Source organism: Aythya ferina, assembly GCF_964211825.1.
Source record: "Aythya ferina genome assembly, chromosome: 10".
Taxonomy (NCBI): Eukaryota; Metazoa; Chordata; class Aves; order Anseriformes; family Anatidae; genus Aythya; species Aythya ferina.
The window spans coordinates 1,516,253-1,533,050 of NC_140306.1; the positions used below are offsets into that span (position 1 = coordinate 1,516,253).

The 16,798-nt window shown below is 42.1% G+C and overlaps 1 long non-coding RNA gene across 5 annotated transcripts; it reads right to left on the reverse strand.

Moving 5' to 3' along the window:
• Positions 1-40: 40 nt before the first annotated feature.
• On the reverse strand, positions 41-13,188 carry LOC311442364. 5 transcript variants are annotated; one of them, XR_014696577.1, is made up of 5 exons: positions 13,071-13,188; positions 3,444-3,565; positions 2,656-2,897; positions 2,180-2,570; positions 41-2,066 (listed from the first exon to the last, which is right to left on the reverse strand). It is a non-coding gene; the product is annotated as an uncharacterized lncRNA (long non-coding RNA). The 5 variants fall into 5 exon arrangements; XR_014696575.1 differs by lacking the exon at positions 2,180-2,570 and having other exon boundaries at positions 2,669-2,897; XR_014696576.1 differs by lacking the exon at positions 2,180-2,570 and having other exon boundaries at positions 2,660-2,897.
• Between the last annotated feature and the right edge of the window lie 3,610 nt (positions 13,189-16,798).

The following is a 16,798-nucleotide window of genomic DNA, read 5'->3' on the forward strand; positions in this document are numbered from 1 at the left end:
ACAAAGAGACATAAGCTTTTTAATGTGATAGGTTGTCACACTTAGAAGATGCATTAGAACATTTTGTTAAATCCCCTTTAGTTTGCATACACAGTTAATTTGCTGGTATGTTTATTCTTACGAAAGGTTCGAGCCCCATTTGTTACCCCTACATTACATTTGTCATCACAAGCACACAATTACTTCTTGTTCCAGTGCATTATACTGGGATAACGTTCAAGCACAGACCAAATGTACGTGTTTCTCTATCAGTCATCACATCCACAGCATGCTAACACCCAAGCACTTCAGAAAGATGGACTCACAGAATGCTTCTGAGGAGCAAACATCTACTGTCCCTGCTCTTCACCTGGTAAAGAGCCCCAGAGAAGACAGATTTTCCCTGCCTGTGACAGGAGGGAATTTAAAGGGGATTAAATATAAATGTCAAAAGCAAATAGAGTCCAGCGTTTCAATTGCATGATCACTGTTTGCTCACAAAAGCAACCATGAATTGCACCACATGGTGACTGAGGTGACAAGTGAAATAAAGCAGCATTGGATGGGAAGTGAAAAGGGATATTTCAGCCCATAAATAAGGACACCCATTGTGCAGTTTTAAACCCCTGAAAAATAGCTACATTTTAAAGAAAATTTCTACTTTCCAGAGGCATGCCTGAGGATGCACATGGGAGAGCAAGCTGGGTGCCAATCTGACGCGGGAGGGTTTGCTCCTGGGGTAAGGCAGATGAAGAAATGGCAGCAACAGTGCTGCGAGCATTGCTTGGGATGGCTCAGGGGCAGACCAGCCAGAGAGGAGGACCTTGCAGTGAGAGGTAAGGCAGCAGAGATCAGCTCTGATGGTTTTCCACAAAAAGTGAGATTGGCAGAGAGCAGAATTTGTAACTTCTCAAAGATGTAAAACCTGGCCTCTAATAGGAATTAATGTGAATGCAAATAAAACAAAGCTTAGTTAGCTGTACATAAAGTTTCAATGCTATTTGCATCATACAATCCAGCTATACATTTTAGTATGCAACAGTCTTAATACTGCTTTCTGGGGCAAACAATACAGACCAATTACGACCAGAAACATACTGCTGAATTTTGTCAAGTACCAAAAGACAAGTTATTTACATTTGTTCCCTGCAGATGTGCTATAACAGTCGGCAGATGTTAGTGCTCATAAATGACTTCTAGAGAACCTCCATCAACCCACAAAAAAAGTAATAATCACTAGAACACTGATGGTTTTCTTCCATAATGGATTTCACACCTATTTAAGATATGCATTTTTCATTTTTCTACCCAGGAGGAGTCCAATAACAGGCTAGCACTGAAACTTTCATGGACAGAAGCAGACAGCAGTTTCTACCTACTGCTGACAGCGCCACAAAGTCCTTGTTTTACTCTCCTAGGATGCTGAGAAATGTTTTTATAAGTAAATTCAGCCTTTAGTTACCATGAACCTATGACACGTGAGAGAACATATTTTGAACAGACCTGTGGCCAAAACAAAACATAAATCAAATTATGCTCTCAGGACTGCTCTGTGCATTTGGGCAGTGGGAGGCACCATGCACTCCCTCAGAGGCTGGCATCCTCACGGCAGGTCCCAGGAGATGTGCCCATCCACTCAGCATCCACAGCCAGGAGTCCCTTTGAAGTGGGATAAGCACATTTTCCTCCTTGAAATACATAAGCAGCATTTATCCTGCTCATCAGAAACAGCCAAAGATGACAGTGATGCTGCAAACGTGAAAGCCCTGCAGGTGTTTAAATCCTCCCAAAAGTCTGTTCTAAGAGTGTGGTATCCTACCGGATGATCCTGCTCTTGTAGAAGTGCACGCAAACCTCGATGTTCAGCCAGTAGGTGCCTGCAGGAGCAGGGCGTCCCCACTTCTGGCCTGCTGTCACCTGGAGGGGAAGGTGCATCATTCATGGGGGAAATTCCTCTCCCTGCATGTTTTGGTGCACAATTAGATCAGGAAATGTTTGTTCCATGACTCTGACATGTTTTCTCATGCCAAAATTTACTTCAAGTGAACTCGCAGCCAGGTCCCTTTGATTTCTTCCCCAGCAACAATCTAAAGCATAGATAATTAATGAAGACAGGAGGTTATTTTAATTATACATGTGCATTGTTTTAACTGCAAGGGAGTTAAACTTGGAAAGAAATGAGAAAAGCACACCAACTCACACTCTCCAATGTGGACTAAAACCCTCAGGGCCTTCTGCTCAGATACCAAAGCTGGGTTTTGGCTGTAAAGAGGATGTGGACTCAGAAAACAATGACCTCTGTCACTTTGGGCACTCTGAGCACAAAGCTCTTCTGGCTTCTGCTAGAGTTCCCCTACAAGGAGCAGAACTACTTCTCACAGGGCAGGAGGGCATCTGATTTTGTTTAGGATTCAATCTTTGATATTTACAAGCTCAAAGTGGCTTTGGAGAATCCTCTCTGCACATGGATGGAGAAGGCTGTTTTACAGTCAGGGAAACTGAGGCACAGGAGGGATCCAGGAGTGCAGCAAAACTCCACGGGTTTAAAGCTCTCAAATGGTCTCCAAGCTACAGCCCAAGAATCATTGTCACTGCCTGGAGAGTATCACATCCAAAATGAACACACACCATCGCAGGCAGGAGAGGTGAGATAGCTGAAGATTTTATATAAATTACTTGCCTATTTTACCTCTGCAGAAGCATTGCTATTTGTAGATCCTCACTGTATAAACGACACAAGAAAACATTTGTGGAGGCACAGCCACCCTGTTTCCTGGGCTCCTACAGCACACGAGCACCAAGCACACACATTTCACTGCTGTCTGTTCCACCAGCATCCTGAGGAGATGTTTAGGCCTCTTTTGCCATGAAAAGAGATGAGAATTTCAGCTATCAGAACTTCCTTGTAGAATAAATTCCTGAAGAAAAAAAAAAAAAAAAAAAGATTCTAGAAATTCTGTGGGGCACCCGTTGACTAGGTATAAAAGGGATCTTTTGTATCTTAATGTGTATTTTATTTTTTTTTTTCAGAAAAGAATATTTGTTATCAATCGTGAGAGATGCAATTTCTATGATTTCCCTGAAGAAAGAAGAGCAGGTGCTAATCTAACAATGAATATCAAACTGAGCCAGGAGAATTCATAACCATTCATGAATTTGCATAGGGTAACTGTGAGTATTGGTGAATAACAATGAGAAAATTTGTTTAAAAGTACAATTTAAAGGGCTCAGTGTTGTCTCAGTAGGCAGGAACCTTACATATCCTGTAGCACAGCCAATTTGAAGCAACGTGAGTAGCACTGAACCATATTTTGTAATTATAGACTAACAGAATTCATAATAGATTTTAGTTACCCACAATATGTCAACCCCCTAGCACATTAAAAACTAAGTCATACAAATGTACTCTTGGTCTTACTTTCATGCAACATAACCACTCGCCCTCTTCGACACTAGACACTCACGGGTCTCAGTTATGTCCTTGATGCAGTTCCACCCTTAGAGCCTAGCACTGGATTCACATCTCCCTCTTGAGGCACATGCACATGCAGACAGCCACAGGTGATGCCGGTTTGTAACAAAAGAACTAGGGAATAAAAAAAAACTTTCAGAACATGAGTTATGTTCCTTATACAGCACACCAAGAATTTTATAGGCATGTGTCTCAAACAAGCTAGGATAGTCATAAAGATGGCAAGTACTGTTTCACTGACACAGCAGGGACAGAGGAGAATTAAAAAGTCAAAGTAAACTTCATCATGACACCTCTAGAATCATTTCTTCCTCTTTTCAATTAATTTTGAACAAAACCTCTTATAGGAGATGTAACTAGTTATTTTCCAACTCCTACAGGATTTGCCATTCTGAACCTTATCTATAACGAAACGGTTTCTATGTTCAATGCCAAGAGGTAGTTGGTTCTTTCCCAAGGAATTTGAAGAATGATCACAATAAATCAATGAAAGGGTCAATATAAACACTGGGAGAGAAGGGGAAGCTGTCTGTACAAAACAGCAAACTGTAAAACTCGGGGTGCTGAGCTGCTTGTCAAATTCTTGAAAATCAACCCCAAAACAGAAATTACTACAAAACGTATCCCCTATGCTTTCAAACCCTGGTGAAAGTCAGAATCCATGGTTTACTTCACCACCAGCTCCCAAACACAGAGCAGGGCAGGAGCTGACAATATCTTTCCTCTAAACTCCCAGTTCCAGCTCACAACAGGTTCACATGCAAGCAAGAAAGCTGCTGTACACTACAAACATGGCATTTTACAGCATGGCAGAAAGCCTAAACATATGCCAGGTAAGCTGGCTGTATGGAAGAGTTATCCATTGACTTGCCACAGCCTCTCCAGGAATTAATTTCTCATCAAGCTCCCCACAGCCATGAGAGTCCTGGGATGAGGGCTCCTGCACCAGGCAGAGCCTCACCGCACATGGGGTGTGCAGGATGTGTGATGGGCTTTCGAGGTGCAGCAGGAGGCACATCCACAGCCACTGGTATCAGCACCTGGATTACAGTGGCACCAAGAGACCACAACTGAAATCAAAAACCCACTGTTGGAGACTTAACGGGTGACCATGCATCCATACTATAAGGAAAATAATCTATTTTGAAGAGTTTACAACATAAAAGTACAAATACAAAAAATAACAGCATCCATTTCACAGAGCCTAAAGAAAAGAATACAGAAAGATGAAGATACAAGCACACAGCTTGCTAGATTTCACCTGAAGTGCTCTGACCACAGGAGCAGGCTGGGACACAGCTGGGGGCAAGCCCTGGCTGCTCCAAGTCCAGTGCCATAGATGCAGAGCAGCAGGTGATGCTTTGCTGGAGAACACAAAGTCAAAAAGCAATATCTACAAGAATAGCTTGAACTCCTTTCCTAGCTTGCAATTCACAGTACTCTGTTGGGCAGGAATTAAGCCAAATACATTCTTCCAGTCCTCTTTCAATACAATTTTCCACTGTAGCCATGAAAAGCGATTTATTCCGATCTCCAGGGAGCTACACAAACTGCATCCTCTCCACTGGTCCTGTGCTTCTCTGGAGCATGCAGCCACTTCATTTCCTTCTCTATTTTTATTTTTTCCTGGCAATCTTTAGGAGCCTCCAGCAAGCCAACAAGTAAAAGCAGACAGGGCACAGGAGTAGTGACCCAGTCCTGGCACAAACCCTTGCTCAAACAAGTCACCATCACGATGGCCTCTCGGAAGGGCCACCAAAACTGGCAGTGCACTTATTCGTGGTCTGATTCAGGAAAGGGATAAGAGTTAATGCACCCAGAGCCAGGCAGCTCTGATGAGATGCACAGTTAATGCAGCGAGTCTGAAAGCAGCACATGTTAGATCTCGCCTAACAATACTCTGTATTTACAGAGCTGCTGAGCCAAGAGCCCTGGTGTGCTGACAACTTACAGACAGCTGATCAACGCCCCTGTAAGACTGTCTGTGAAAGGAGAGTAATAGCACACAGCAAATGCATTGAGAACCAATTAAGCAATTTGTCCAGGCACATCCCAAGGGAGAGGCGTGCTCAGGAGCTCACCTCGCACCTTTTCACCAGCATCCTCATACATCTGCAGCACGGCCTCAGCATCTGGCTGTAGGAAGCCACTACAGCAATCCTGGAAACCAGTTCTCTCCCCTACAATTATATACAGAAGGATGAATATCTGCATAATAAGGGAAAGATTCAGCATTTCCTAGGCATCAAAGGAAAACACGCCTGCTGGCTTTGACTTTGTCCCATTCACAAATCCCATTGAAACAGCAGATCTGGCTGATCACAAGATCTAAAGAGATGAAGAAAATTCATTCAATAAACATCAGAAGCACTTGCTATTTGCCAGAGACGTTTGGCACCACAATCAACTATTTGTTAGTCCCTCCTAAATGATTTTCTCATCATTTCAATAAGGGCCATAAATCTCCCCTTTAAGGCAACTCAGAGGCTGCTATATTAATTTATTTTGATCTGATTGCAAATACAGAAAGCCAGTGAAACTAGAAGCGCTGTAAGACTCTATTATTGCAGAAAGCCATGTAAATGAACACACTCCTATGCATATATACAGTACTTAAATTATTTTTTTGCCATCTGTGACAATGACTTTACAATCACACATTTTAAACAGGTATAGATTTATATGGGCTTTCTGGTTAACATTTCAGATCTATTCTCTAAACGCAAAGTTTTCTTTCTCAGTGACAGCAATACCACATTCCTATCACGGGGTTCTTGCTCTTAGCATTTATCACTTTTCATGTTCCTTGATGCAAATGGGAAAGAGCCAGCAAGAATGATGGAAGGTTCACAGGCATTTGCTACTGTCAAAAAAAAAAAAAAAAGCATTTATTTTATTGCCACAGGACTCCCCACCCTCAGATCCTCCGAGATCATAGGGGATGTCAGATTGTACGTGGCACAATATCAAAGCAGCCTACACTCAGAATAAACAATCACACTGGGCAAGCATGACTGGAAACCACCCAGAAAGGACCACTCTGAAGAAACAGAAGGCTCATGTGCATGTGCAAAGCATATCAGTGCTTCAGACAAGGTACAGGTGGTAACTATTACCTTGACTGCAAGCCAGGAGCTTTCTAATCAATTCAGTTTATTGTTTAGGAAATCACCCCCTAAACTCCCTGCTCTCATGAACCACGCAGTTGGTTGGGGTTAACGTAGCCAAGCAAGTGAGTAGATGGCTGCAAAATTTCTGTGCAGAGAAAGTTACTGAAACCTGACCTAGCAGAGTGCTGGGGAGGAAAGGTAGTAAATATTTATCATTTGTTTGGTATTTCCTCTAACACACAAAAGAGCCAAACATGCACTAGCTACGTTTTCTTAAAGGACCTTCACTTCAGGTTTCCTCCCAGTCTCAGCTAGCAAACCAGTAATATGAGGTTTCTTACAGTAAGATCTAAAGGAACTTGTTATCTGCTTGTAGATGCTCTAGCAGACAATAAAAGTAATGAATTAATATATGTGGCAGCCACTCATTCCTTCTCCTTCTGACTTCTGAAATCCTTCTGGAAGCCCCAGAGCACTGAATATCATTTCCCTGATGTCACTGACAAAATTGTATGCGTGGAAAAACTAATTCATCTTGAAGCTTGTACCTTTCCAGGCATGTCAGGGGAAGCTTCTTGTATTAATAAAATCACCTCCACCTATAATGCATGGCTACTTTTTTTCCCTTACAAATGAAATCCAGAAAAAAGTATTTTCCTTCATAGGATGTATGGTCCTGTAACCCATACTATATTTCACTATCAGAAATTACTCAGAAGTACATGTAATAAGTTACGTTGATCTTGACAGAAATATTTTTCTAATTGCAGCTGAAATGGTCAAAATTTTTAATAAGTGCTTTTGTTTTAAGGTCATTGTAATACATTTACTGTTTACAGAAAGTTACCCAAGCATTCCAGAAATGCAGAAATTGCTTCCGATCTCACCTCATGCATCTTGTTTATTTACATCTTTAATTGCATCATCAACATTTTCCCATGTGCTCCTGCCTTCCTGCACATAGGATGGATCCCTTTTACTTAATGAGCATGTATTTAATATTTTGCCTTCGCCTCATTTTTCAGCATGTCTGAGGCCTTATCTCCTGCATACTGTCCAAACACTACTCTGAATAAAGAATTTTTCATTTCCCTTGGGCTTTTCTCTGCTGTTTGTCACTATCTGAGTGCTCCACAACATTAATTAAACTGACAAGGTAAGGCAGCAGCATTATCTCCAGTTTACACATGGGGTACTGAGGCACAGAGAAGTTAAAGTCAAAGCTGAAGCTAGCCAGAAACTTTACAAAAGTGTTTTAGTTCGAATAAATAAAATAAATAAATAAATAAATAAAGCATTACAATTGAGCAAAACATTTAAAGGAAAACTGAACGAAAAGCCTAAACAAGGAGCACAGGCTCAGGGCAAACAAGGTTCAGAGTAAAAAGATGGTTGTTCCAGTCTAAACAGAAAATATGGCATTTCCATTGAGTAAATAAGCCAAATATTACTAAGGGTCATTGCTTTCTTTGTTTTGTTCCCCCCACACAAAGGTTTATCAGAACAAATCAATAAAAAGTTACCCAAATGATGAGTAATTGTAAGTGCCTCATGTCTGCAAGCAACAAAGATATTTCTGAATGCTCTGGTATCTGTGATCTCCTCTTGACAGGACAGTGCTACATGATTTAGTCCAGGTATGTGCCTGGGGCTGATCTTTTGAAAGTACAGATTCTCAAAGTAATTTATAGACTTAATTATGAAAAAAATACAAAGGCAAAAGCCTTTGAAAATGCTTGCAGAAATTGACGGTCTAAGGACTCACAAATTCCCAAAGATGTCATAATAAGATGAAAGTATTATCAGAAAAATTGTTATCCTTAACCTCATAATCAGTTTCAGAATCCCCTACTTCTTTCCCTGAAATAAACTCCTATGAAAAAGTAGCAAGTTACTGATCATAAAAATAAGTCTTAACTAAATCCCTTCACAGCATGTCAATTGTGCAAATATTTTAACAGCTAATGGCAAATTCCACGGCAATACAAATATATTTATTAATTTCAATCATTCAGGCCAGGGAAGTATGAGTAAGGGCACTATCATTTAGGGCTGTAATTAATCATCCTGGACATTTCATTGTCAGTGAACATAAATCAAGAAGCAAATGTTTCTCCTATCTGAGTGATATGTAACCAGCATTAACACAGTGACAAAATCTAATGCTTGTCGGTAGCTGATACATATTTTATCTACCTTTGACACCTAAGACGCAGGGCTGCTTCACATGAGTGCCCTCCACCACTGAATTTATTTTCTGGATGTAGAACACATCCTTTAGAAATATTACCAGAGTACAACAGCAATGCTGAAGAAAGAGATAGCCAAACACCAGGATTTAAAGTTCCTGGAAGCAGAAGAAAAAAAAAAAAAAAAAACTTATACATCTACACAATTGAGGCGGAACAAGGACATTAAAATAAGGACAAACACTCATATGCAGGGCAATACAAGGATGTGTGGCTTTGTTAAATATCCATTAAGAGAAATAAACTGATTTTATAGCCTAATACTCAAATACTTCAAGACTGTGGAGAGCAGAAGCTTCACAACGTCTGGTCCCTGCAGAGGGGAGGGATGCAGCGCTCCTGGCTCGCAGCTCGCAGCCCCCAGCAGTGGCCATTCTGGGTTAAATCTCTGCCTCTCACTGGGACCAGGCACTCCACCCTGAAGCAGAAATCTGCTCTCTACCATAACACCACAGGGTCTAACACTTCCCTCAATCCCTCTGCCTAACCCTGTATTTCTGATTAGGGAAATCTCTTAGAGGACAGACAACCCCTTCATTTGATGGCAAACATGGGAAGGGGTCACAGAGTTTGCAAGCCACAAGCTCAGAAAGGCTTTTCCCCAGCTTCACACTCATTAAGCTCACTGCAGCCACATGCGTGTGTGCTATAGGTCTGATGTTTCCAGCTACTCTGCAGTGCAAAATAGAGATAACACCTCCCTGAAAGTGGTGTTGCCACAGATCAGCTGCATGATTCTGCCGGAGGAACACAGCTTTGCTTTGAGCCAGGGAAGAACGTGCTTCCAGCTCAGAGGGCATTGAGTTCAGTCCTCGGATGACAGCCTTCACATGCAAGGAAGTTCTTGTAGCTGTGCAGGAAAGTACAAACTAGGTTTAAAAAAGGAGGAAAGCCTCTAGAAGTGAAGCTTGTTTAAAAAAGGAAAAATTCTAAGAATCCTTACAAAGCCTCCATAGTGAGGCTGCCAGTGCAATTTGGCACATAAATCTGGAAGCATCAAAGGCAGTGTATTTTTTTAATGTTTTGTTTGTTCAAGTTTTTCCAGCTCCTGCATTTCTCAGAAGAACAGGTATCTTCCACTTTAAAAAAATAACAATAATCACAGAACTCATAGGGACAGTTAAACCAGAGAGCCAGGAAGCTGTGTTCAGGCTGATGCTGGTTTCCACCTGAGTCCCCAGTATCCACCACAGCATGCACCTGGACCCATCCTGCAGGACCCACAGTGCTTTGGCTCACACCATCCCCTGGGCACAGCAGCAGCCATCAGGAGGTGGCCACCTGAGAATCACAGACACAAACAAGAGGCTCCAGCTCTCCAAGCCATCACTGCAGCTGAAACCAAAGTCACTGCCACTCCCAGCCCACCAGAAAGCTGCCCCACCGCCCACCCAGCTGCCTCTCCCCATGAGAGAGGGGAACCTCTTCAGGCAGCACAGCCAGGTCCACTTGGCACAGGGAGGAGAGAGCCTTAAATCTGCCCAGACAAGGATGAGGGATCTCATCAGGGCATCAGAGCCACCCCACATAAATCTTACAGAGCTGGCGTACTGAATCCAGTTTTACTGACTGCAGAGATTTAAGTTTTGTGAAATGCATTGAGGTGTTTAGGGAGCTGAAGAACTAGCTAATTTCAGTTCATAATTAAGCAAAGCAGAGAATAATACAGTTACCATATAATGCCTTTTTTAAAGCAAAAAACCTCAGAGCTGCATTGGTCTGGCTGTGAGCTGCTGGACTCAGGCACTGCTGGGGCTAACAGCAGAGACAGCCCTCATTCTGTCACCTCACCTGCAGGCCACTGTTCAAGACCGCTGAGGACACCACCAATCCCTTGGCTGTAGAAAAGCCAAGATCTCTGGCACTCCAGTCCTGCCAGCAATGTGTGACTGAAACGGTTCTTAGCCTACTGTTCACGGCTTATTTCAGATTTTACATCCAAACTCAAACCTAAATATACTGATCACAAGCTCTTGAATAGAAAAATATTCCCTATTTAATCACACAATTCTATCAACAACATGTAGAACAGAGAAATACACATACGGCTGTATGACTAACAGCAGTGCAAGCACTGAGATGGAATTTTGCCCACAGGCAGGAACCACAAATCCAGGCCTGAGATAATCCATTTGTAAAACACTCAGCACACAACACATGCTCTCAGCTTTTCATGCAGGCATTCTTCTCCAAAGCACAATTTACATTTAAATTTGTATGATATGGAATCAAATACCAAAAATAAGTGTCAAGGTTTTCTTCACTGAATTGTTCCTTAATTAGATTCAAGTGTTTTGTCTAACAACTTCAAATGTTTAGTGCTTTCTGAAAATAACAAAAATTTCTTTAATTCTTCCTGATATTTACTGAGGGAGAAGTGCCTTGAATTGGTTCTGTCGGGAAAAAAAAGAGCAGGCTGCCTACATTTACCTGCTGGGACACAGCACATGAAAGGAAAGACACTCTTCCCAAAGTAGAAGCCACCAGGTGGCTGTGAGGAAGCCCAGCATGAATGCACAGCACACCAGGTCCAGTTCTGCTGGGCTCCATCCCACCCCAGAGGGAACAGGGCAGTGAGGACCCCCATGCAGGGCTGCGGGCAGGCCCCTCACCAGCCTTGGCTCACTCTCATCTCTTGGTATCAGCCCCAAGGACTTCCCGGACTTACAGGGCAGGGAGAAGCCTGCGCGTAGCCTGCTCCAGGAGCAGCAGCAGGGGTGCTCCTCAGCTCTGTGGTCCAGAATGCTCCAAGCCACCATTGTTCAAAATGTTTTTGCAGGGATAGGTGGGGAGCAGGTGTTTTTCTTGCCACAGTCTGTTTTGTATACACACGATGAACAAATTAATATTTTAAATGATACAGAAAACCAAAGCTTTGTCTTGGCAAAAGCCGTAAGAATAAAGCTAAGTGACTAACTTCTTCACGGTTAATGCAGAAGTACAGCTAAGTAATAAGGTTTCATGCAGGAGCCGCACACAGCCCCCAGTGGCTGCACTTGAAAATTGCTGAAGTTAACGAAGCACTTAACAGCACCACCTGAATTCCCTTACTGCTGCTGCAGCGGTATCACTGCAAATGAACAGGAATCGAATATTGCACCCACCAAGCTCAGACTCAGCTTCAAGCCATTTCAAACCCAGATGTATTAAGATCTCCCAGACTGATCCGATTCATTTTTAATTCAGAAAAAAGGCATCTCTGCACCTGGGTTTTATAACCCATTACACTTCTGGAACAACTTAAGACTGCAGTTTTAGCCAAGTTTTCCTGCCAAACACAGTCTGGTGCAATCCCATTCCTGCTGATAGCATTACACAGAGAAATTTAAGTCATCACATCTCATTAGAGTTAAACGCACTGCTAATTTGTGAAATATTTTGCCTGACCTGTCAAATTAACTGACTACTTTCATGTTCTTTCTTCTTTTTAGCATGATAACTAATTCAAACTCATTTATTCCACTTCATTAAAACTAAAAGTTAATCTGAAAAACAATAGCTGCTAAAAGCTTATATTAGATCAAGCATCACCTTCCCAGTGAAGCAACCAAATGGCAGCCCAAGTCAGAGTGTCATTTATTTTCAATCATTGTCAGCGCTGGTCATTGCTGATTTACTTTTCAGCTGCTTTGCACACACTTTCTTGTTCACACTCCTGACACAAACTGCAGCCACCAGGAGCTGTTATGATTGCATTTCCTCATTCCAGCCACCGGTCCCCATTCGGTCCCACAATTTCCAACATTCAAGAAAGAGTAAAAGAACCATAAAATAATAACGATGGATTTCAAGAAGACTCAGCAAACTACTACCCTAAATGAAGTGCTGCCAAGGTGAAATGTATAAAAAGACACTAAGCTTTCTTGGCAGAAGCACAGCCCTTCTCAGCCAGAAAGATGATGGCTGGGTAAAGGATCTTAGTCTTTCCCTTATATTTACCATTACAGCATTAATTCACGCATCTGTATCTTCAGCCCAAATTCACATCTAACAAGGCTTATCAAATTATTAAAACACTGATTATCAAGAAAGAAGAAAAGTTTAAGTCCTCTTTTTTTTTTCCTCCTTCACTAAAGAACAAACTACAACCATGTAGCTGCTAGCATAAGTAACAAAAGCAACTAAATATTGGACAACAATACAGAAAGGAAAATTCAGAGGGTAACTAAGCTAAATGCTTTCATTCAGCTTGGGTCAGATAAAATCCATCCCTAGCGCTTCAGTAAGCAATGACACAGCCTTAGGGCCCTTAGCAGCTACCTCTGGAAGCCTGCTCAGTAGTCCCAGATGCAAGGAAAAATCAAACATCACCCCTACTGAGACAGGGCAAAAACAGCAAGCTGTGGGACATTATATATCAGCCAGCTCAGCCTCGGCTTCTGGAACAGCTAGGAAAAATCAGCTAACAAGCCTCCAGCAAAAACAAGGGATGAGCAACAGCTGACATGGCTTTGTCAGGAACAAACCACATTGAGCACACCTGGCCTCCTTCTGCAGCCAGGCAATAGGATCAGTGGGCAGAGCAGCTGTGACAGGGACCTTCACCCTGTCCCGTATCATGTTGTCACAGGTGAGCAGCAGGAACCCGTCTTCAGGACACACAAAGAGCAATTATGAGCAGCCCACTGCTGACAGGCATGCACCTATCAATAGAAGCCTGCAGGCTTTGCAAAGCATCCACCACTGCTCCGAATTTTCACTAGTGATTTGGGTGATGGAACAGAGAGTATGCTTATTAAATCTCTCAATGATAGCAGGCTAACAGAGACTGCAAATACATTGAAAGACAAGATCAGAATTCAAAGTGACCTTGCCAAAGATGAAAAACAGCCTGAAGGGAAGGAAAATAAATAAATAAATAAAATAAAATAAAGTAAAATAAAATTTAAAAAGACATGAAAAGCATAAAAATCAATCAAAATGATTGCAAAATTCTCCATTTAGAGTCTTGTAAAATAGAAATACAGAATAAGGAACATAAGAATAAGGTTAAGCAGCAGTGCTGCAGAAGAGGTCCTGGGGCCAGTGTGGATCACAAATGAGACAGGAGACAGCAGCGCTGCGTACCGGGGAAGAACAAGCAAAGGTGCTGACTGTGGGCACAGGAGCGCTGCCTGGAGGGGCTGCAGGAAGCATTCCTCCCCATCTGCATGCACGGGACCTGGGGGCTCAGCTCAGCACCTCGCTAACAGGAGAGGCTTCATGCCAGGAGGATGCTCCTGGGTGGTGCTCCTCTATCCTGCTGTACACCCAGAGGTGGCCCCCATGGGGACGAGGGGACATGGGCACCCCTGCTCTCAGCACACTGCTGCAGCCCAGGCAGCCCCAGAGGGGACAAATCCTGCTAAATGCTGGCCAACAGGGCAGGAAACCCACGCTCACCCCAAGGAGATGGCATTGCATCCTCCAAATCTGATAACTCCGAGGCTGTCCCAGCGGTGCTCCTCTTTCTGGGTGGGTTCTTTTCCTGTATCCTATGCCAGAGTCCGTGCACAAGCCTGAAGCAGCCTAAATTTTCCCAGTTTCCACCTCTATCACAAAAGCTGTTGGTTAAAATAACTTCTACCTCTCAGGAAATAAGCTGTGCAGCCACTGTCATTAGCATTAATGCAATCTTGATTACCAAACTCTGCCCTGTGGGATGCCTGCTGTTTTTCAATATTTCTGTCTTGTAACGCCATGCCAGGAAAAGTGTGCCTTAATAAACGCTTACTATGGCAGTTAAGAATAAGAAATCATACTTCTCATCTCCCTCAGCCTCACACATGCATTGATTATAATCTAATGAAGTTTATAAAAATCAGGCAATGTGGCTAGAAACACTGACTAGGAAAACTCTCTGGAATACTGATAAATCATGCCTCTCATGTCCTCGTTTGTTTGCAAGAAAAAAAAAGAAATGATGCCATTAGTTGGGATAGTTCAATCCTGATCAGTCAAAGCTGCAGTAATAAAAAATAAAAAAATAAAAAAATAAACTTTTAAAGGCAATGAAATTCTCTGCTTTTTAACATTTATGCTGGTAAAGCCAGCTTAACCTTAGGAGAGAAATGATTAATAAAAATATTATATTCTGTATTTTTCCAAAGATATTTGCCAAATCATTTCTTCCTGCCTTAATCCCTATGTCACAAAGCTAAGAAATAGAATTACTATTTAATTAAAGCCATGTTGGGAAGGGAAGACCTTTCAAATTAAATTTGCTGTATGCACAGGTAACTAAAATGTGTATCCTGAGGCAAATGTACAGCTGGATCATGGTTTGCCTGAACAGGCTCTTCAATCTCAGTTGGCATCACAATAAACAGAGCTGGGGAAAAAGTCATCCTTGTACCTTGCATTGCTTGAGTGCAGGGACTGCCAGCTTTGTAAGTACCGCTGCCCTGCGATGTATTTTGTCTGTGAGCTGGCACACTTCACCTTCCTCTCAGACCCCCACCTCCACAGGAGCCACAGATGCACTGCCTGCAGCCTCTGCCAGAAGATGCTGCTCCATAGCAGAGCTGAAAAAATACAATGAAATCTGAGAAACACTAACAAATGTTGCTGAGAATGATTGGAAATGAAGGAAAGTTTGCAAAAGATAAACAGAGATTTTTTTAAAGTGCTAGAAAAGCTTTTGGAAACCATGGATTAATTGATTATTTCGTACAGAAAAATAGGAGAATAAATGATAAAATAGTAATAAAGGTGTGTTCAGAGTTAGGGAAGAGTTAATAAACTCCTCACCTGAAATGGTGAAACTAGGAAGTGCAGTGGCAATGTGTTTTCCACGAAGGATGTTTGTATGAACATACACCGCCCCCCAGCCTGGCACTGGAGAGAAGCCTCCAGGCTGCTGCGTGTCACCGCTGCACGTGAGACCCAGATTCAGTGGGGGTGGAGACCCCCAGAGCCACGAGCTGTAGCACCGGGGTGAATAAAAACCATCAGCAATCAAATCCTTAAAACCGCCAGAGTACCACCTATACCTTTCCCCCTCTAGGTAAGACAAAGCCATCCCATGGGCACGGCAGGATTTCCCTTTCCACTTTGGGCTGTCAGCACTGTGGGGACGTTTCATTGCCATGTGTTTGGACAGCTTTGCAGCAGAAAGATCTCAGGAACTTTCTCTGGTGGTTGTTTTTTTGTTTTTTTTTTCTGAAAACACATCCTCCTGTATTCATCATGACCAATTGTGCATCCCTTCCCCATGAGTAATAAAAGCAATTCACTTCAGCCAGGCTTCCAAATTACATAGGAATCATGTTTATAACAAGTTTCTATTATTTGCATGCTTTTATTAGAACAAGAATATCACCAATGAAGAACACCGTGTTCCTTTAAAATTCTGCTTTCAGAGAAGCAAACTTTGAAGGCAGTCTCTGAAATATGTAATTTACAAAATTACTGTAATTGATGTAACTGTTATATTGAGAGGTGTATAAGTTCAGAAGCTTCCTATATAATGCATTTCTGTTTTAAAAATGCTATCTTCTCCCGAATATAATGGAGCATAGTTAATAAGCTGTCTTTCATCAACAACCCAAGTCAAGCAAGTGGCAGGGCCAAATTGCAGAGCTTGTTGAACTTGTCATTTTCTCATTTGACAAGCAGATAGATGAAATAATTGAAATTAAATACCAATTAGACCAAACCTTTATGCAGTCACCAACCTTTCTGGAGGTGTGAAATTTCACTTGCCTTGGAGTAAAATGTGATGTTGCAGCTACCCAAAAGACCAAATAACTGCTACAAATGTGTAGAGAGCTTCTGTGCTCAGATGATACAAATTTATTTCTTGTAAGGACGAAGCTCAGTGCTCTTTCCATTATGCCTCTGGGAAGTTTGAAGACCAAAGAGACCTCACATACTATTACATTACTGTTAAATAGTTAAGGTTTAACAAATTTAGGTATATGTTTGTAAGGAAGTGGCCACCATTATAGGAAAAATTGTACCAGACACACAGTACACACACATAACAAAAGTTGTTATTCAGTTTAAAG